Genomic DNA, 5,505 nt, shown 5'->3' on the forward strand with positions numbered 1-5,505 from the left:
AGTTCAAAAGAACAGAGTAACGCTTTAAGTAAGATGACATGATGAAGAGGGATAAACTCATACAATATGATATAAACCCCATCTTGTTATCCTTGATGGAAACAATACAATATGTGCCTTGCTGCCCCTACTGTCACTGGGAAAGGACACCGCAAGATTGAACCCAAAGCTAAGCACTTATCCCATTGCAAGAAAGATCAATCTAGTAGGCCAAACCAAACTGATAATTCGAAGAGACTTGCAAAGATAACCAATCATACATAAAAGAATTCAGAGAAGATTCAAATATTGTTCATAGATAAACTTGATCATAAACCCACAATTCATCGGTCTCAACAAACACACCGCAAAAGAAGATTACATCGAATAGATCTCCACGAGAATGGTGGAGAACTTTGTATTGAGATCCAAAAAGAGAGAAGAAGACATCTAGCTAATAACTATGGACCCAAAGGTCTGAGATAAAATACTCACACATCATCGGAGAGGCTATGGTGTTGATGTAGAAGCCCTCCGTGATCGATGCCCCCTCCGGCGGAGCTCCGGAAAAGGCCCAAAGATGGGATCTCATGGGTACAGAAGGTTGCGGCAGTGGAATTAGGTTTTTGGCTCTGTATCAGGTTGTTTGGGGTACGCAGGTATATATAGGAGGAAGAAGTATGTCGGTGGAGCAACATGGGCCCCACGAGGGTGGAGGGCGCGCCTGGGGGGGGGGGCGTAGGCGCGCCCCCCTACCTCGTGCCTTCCTGGTTGATGTCTTGACGTAGGGTCCAAGTGCTCTGGATCACGTTCGTTCTGAAAATCACGTTCCCGAAGGTTTCATTCCGTTTGGACTCCGTTTGATATTCTTTTTCTGCAAAACTCTGAAATAGGCAAAAAAACAGCAATTCTGGGTTGGGCCTCCGGTTAATAGGTTAGTCCCAAAAATAAGATAAAAGTGTATAACAAAGCCCATTAATCATTCAAAACAAAATATAATATAGCAAGAAGCAATCAAAAATTATAGATACGTTGGAGACGTATCAGGGCCACCCACGAGCCACAAGCTCAGGGCGCGCCCTACGAGCATGTGGGCCCCCTAGACCTCCTGCAACCCTAACTCCAACTCCATATATACCTATTCGCTAATAAAAAAACTAGAGAGATGGAATCATCACGATTTACGATACGAAGCTGCTGCCACCTCCTATTCTTCATCGGGAGGGTTGATCTGGAGTCCGTTCAGGGCTTCAGAGGGTGGAATTCGATGTTGTCATCATCATCAACCTTCCTCCATCACCAATTTCATGATGCTCACTATCGGGAGTGAGTAATTCCTTCATAGTCTTGCTGGACGGTGATGGGTTGGATGAGATTTATCATGTAATCAAGTTAGTTTTGTTAGGGCTTAATCCCTAGTATCCACTATGTTCTGAGATTGATGTTGCTATGACTTTGATATGCTTGATGCTTGTCACTAGGGCCCGAGTGCCTTGATTTCTAATCTAAACCTATTATGTTTTCATGAATATATGTGTGTTCTCGATCCTAGCTTGCAAGTTATATGCACCTATTATGTATTATGATCCGCATACCCCAAGGTGACAATAATTGGGATTCTTTCCGGTGATTATTGTAGTTTGAGGAGTTCATGTATTCACTAAGTGTTAATGCTTTGTCCCGGTTCTCCATTAAAAGGAGGCCTTAATATCCCTTAGTTTGCTTATGGACCCCACTTCCACGGGAGGGTAGGACAAAAGATGCCGTGCAAGTTCTTTTCCATAAGCACGTATGACTATATACGAAATACATGCCTACATTACATTGATGAATTGGAGCTAGTTCTATGTCACTCTAGGTTATAACTACTACATGATAAATATCATCCAACACAATTATCCATCACTGATCCAATGCCTACACTTTCATATATTGATCTTTGGTAAGTTACTTTCACCGTCACTGTTGTTTCTGCTACTGTTACTATTGTTATTGTTACCTTTACTATCAAACTATCATACTACTTTGCTACTGATCGCCTTGCTACAGATATTAAGTCTTCCAGGTGTGGCCGAACTGACAACTCAACTGCTAATACTTGCGAATATTCTTTGGATCCCCTTGTGTCGAATCAATAAATTTGGGTTGAATACTCTATCCTCGAACACTGTTGCGACCCCCTATACTTGTGGGTTATCAAGACCTTTTCTGGCGCCATTACCGAGGAGCATAGTTATATTTTCTGAGGCACTTGGGATTTATATCTGTTGATCACTATGAGGAATCTTAAGGACGATAGAACCAAGATCGTTCTCTCTAAGACAAGGGTAGGTAAGGAACTATTATCTAGCTCTGCACTTGATTCACCTTCTATTTTGAGTAAACTTGCAATACCACCACCTGCTATTAATCCTGATACGTCGCAAGTACTTGATGATGTTACTTATTCTATGAATGATGCTATTGATGATGCTAGTACTTTGCTTGATGAGAATGTGCCGCTGGGCGAATTTCTTGATGAACAACTTGCTAAAGCTAAAGAATTTGAGAGTGTTCAAACTGATGATATTATTTAAACTAAAAAATTATGAAACACCTGTTAGACCTAGCTCTCATAGATATGAATTGCCGGAGATACCCGAGGGTTATGTTATGGCTGGAGAGGTAGCTAGGGACTTTCTTGCTTGTAAGGATAGAGATGATCTTAACAAATTATTATGCAAGTTGAAGGAAAAATCTCTCAATGATAGAATCAAATATGATCCTAGGTTTTCTACTTCACCTATCTCTGTTACTGATAAGGATTATGAAGTGTTCTTTCCGATCTCAATGCATTTCACCGCTCCACCGGAAATTCCCTCTGCCCCTACCGTACTCCAGCTTGGTAGTTTCCACCGCCTGTCCAGGGTTGAACCCTGGGATTTGATGGCGTACTTGAAAAGCCACCTACATACGCTTTACGCCCAATCATTCCGGATAACGCTTGCATCCTCTGTCTTACCGCGGCTGCTGGCATAGAGTTAGCCGATGCTTATTCCTCAGATACCGTCATTGTTTCTTCTCCGAGAAAAGAAGTTGGCGACCCATAGGCCTTCCACCTCCACGCGGCATTGCTCCGTCAGGCTTTCGCCCATTGCGGAAAATTCCCCACTGCTGCCTCCCGTAGGAGTCTGGGCCGTGTCTCAGTCCTAGTGTGGCTGATCATCCTCTGTTGATCCTTAGTTAATTACTTTGGTTGAATCTGATCATTTTCATGCTTATGAATTTAGAACTGTTGTGGCACATCTTACTAAGCCGAATGATAAAGCCACCATATTTGCTCATGAGGAAACAATTCGCTAATACTATATTACTAAGTTGTTTCCTTTCTCATTAAAGGATGATGCTAAGATATGGTTTAATTCTCTTACTCCTGGTTGTGTGCATAGTCCCCGAGATATGATATATTACTGCTTTGAAAAATAGTTTCCTGCTCATAAGAAACAAGCTGCTTTACAAGAAATATTTAACTTTGTGCATATTAAAAAAGAGAATCTCCCTCAAGCTTGGGGGAGGCTTCTCCAATTACTCAATGCTTTGCCGGATCATCCTCTCAAGAAAAATGAAATACTTGATAACTTTTCTAATGGACTAACCAATGCTTCTAGGTATCACCTAGATAGTTGTGCCGGTTGTGTTTTCAGAACAAACAATTGAACAAGCTGAAGAACTATTGAATAATATATTGAGGAATGATCATGATTGGACTCTTCCTGAACCACGACCCAAGCCAACTCCGAAGAAGAGAGGCACTCTATTTCTTAGTCCTGAAGATATGCAAGAGGCAAATAAATCTATGAAAGAAAAAGGTATTAAAGCTGAAGATGTCAAGAATTTACCACCTGTTGAAGAAATACATGGTCTCGATACCCCAACACAGGTAGTAGAGGTAAATTCTCTCTATAGATCTGATAAATGTGATATTCCTTATACTAAATCTGCTAGTTAATGCCTTGATGAATTGGATAACTTTATTGTTAAGCAAGAAAACTTTAATGCATATGTTAGTAGACAATTGAAACAAAATGCTTATATGATTGAACGCTTCAGTGACTTTATGTTTAGAACTATCAATGATGTCAAGGGTGTGAGTAAACATACATTCATGATAAAAACGCAAGTAGAACAAGTCATCAAGTCACAAAATGATTTGCTTAATGAGATGAATAATAAGATGAATGATCATGATGTTAGAGTTATGACTAGGGGTGGTAAAATGACTTAGGAACCCTTGTATCCTGAAGGCCATCCTAAAATAATTGAACAAGACTCTCAAAGAATTAATACTAATGCACCTAGTTCATCTCAAAAGAAAAAGAAAGATGATAGGACTTTGCATGCCTCTTGTGAACCTACTGTAAACACACCTGAGAATCCAAATGATATTTCTATTTCTGATGCTGAAACACAATGTGGTCATGAACATGAACCTTGTAACAATAATAATCATGATGTTCATGTTGATGCTCAACCTAGTAATAATGATAATGATGTGGAAATAGAACTTGATGTTGATCTTGATATGTCTCCGTCGTATCTAATTTTCCAAACACTTTTGGTCTTGTTTTGACTCTAATTTGCTTGACTGGAATGAAACTAACCCAGACTGATGATGTTTTCAGCAGAATTGCCATGGTGTTGTTTTTGTGCAGAAATCAAGGTACTCTGATTGACCTGGAAATTTATGAAGAATTTTTATGGAATATATAAAAAAATACTAGTGGAAAGAGACACCAGAGGGGGCCTCCCAGAAGCAACAAGTGTAACATCCCAAATTTTCAATTTGGAATGTTATACATAGGTCATCCAGGCATATCATATTTTATTGCATTTCCATTCCGCAATCCTCGAAAATCCTAAGCAACTCAAGGACCCTCGGAGAGAGTTGGGGATTTCCCAGTTTTCATATTTGATTTTTATCCAATGATGAAACGAGGATTTTGATTTTAGTTATTTTTCTCTCCAAAAAATATTTCGCATTAAAATATAAGAGAGGAGATAATAAGACTTCTCCAAAATAATTGAAATATTGGAGGAAAAATATTAAAATCATTTATTTGATTTTATTTGGGTTTATTTGGATTTTATTTGCATTAGAAAAATTGCATGTTTTCAAAGTTGCATTTTAGGGCCAAGAAAATGTTCATCTCGTTCTAAATATTTTATTTAGATGGTGAAAATTTGTTTTGGCATTTTTAGATTTTTATTTTATTTTCTAGGATTTTATCTCTGTCCGCGAAATTGTTTTAAAAAACTCCCTGCGCCGACTAGGCCAAACCCAGCCGGGCCGCCGGCCCAAGTCGCCGCCGCCGCCTCCCCGCGCGCGAGCGCCGCCGACTCGGACAAGAGTCCGATCCGGACTCCTCCGCCGCACCTTGACCCTTCCCCAAGTCGCCGCCCCTCCTATATATACGCGCCACCCCGACCCCCACCACCACACTACCACTGCTGCCCCACCGCCGCAGAGCCCCGCCGCCGCCGCAGCCG

General features: G+C 40.5%; 1 long non-coding RNA gene across 1 annotated transcript in view; it reads left to right on the forward strand.

Annotated features, from left to right (window-relative positions):
• The first annotated feature begins 3,053 nt into the window (after positions 1-3,053).
• LOC119272238 overlaps positions 3,054-5,505 on the forward strand; it is a 10,735-nt gene continuing 8,283 nt past the window's right edge. The window contains exon 1 of the long non-coding RNA XR_005134721.1: positions 3,054-3,189. This is a non-coding gene — a long non-coding RNA (uncharacterized LOC119272238). The remainder of the gene's footprint in view (positions 3,190-5,505) is intronic.

The sequence above is a fragment of the Triticum dicoccoides genome, chromosome 3A (genome assembly GCF_002162155.2).
Source record: "Triticum dicoccoides isolate Atlit2015 ecotype Zavitan chromosome 3A, WEW_v2.0, whole genome shotgun sequence".
In the NCBI taxonomy this organism is placed as follows: Eukaryota; Viridiplantae; Streptophyta; class Magnoliopsida; order Poales; family Poaceae; genus Triticum; species Triticum dicoccoides.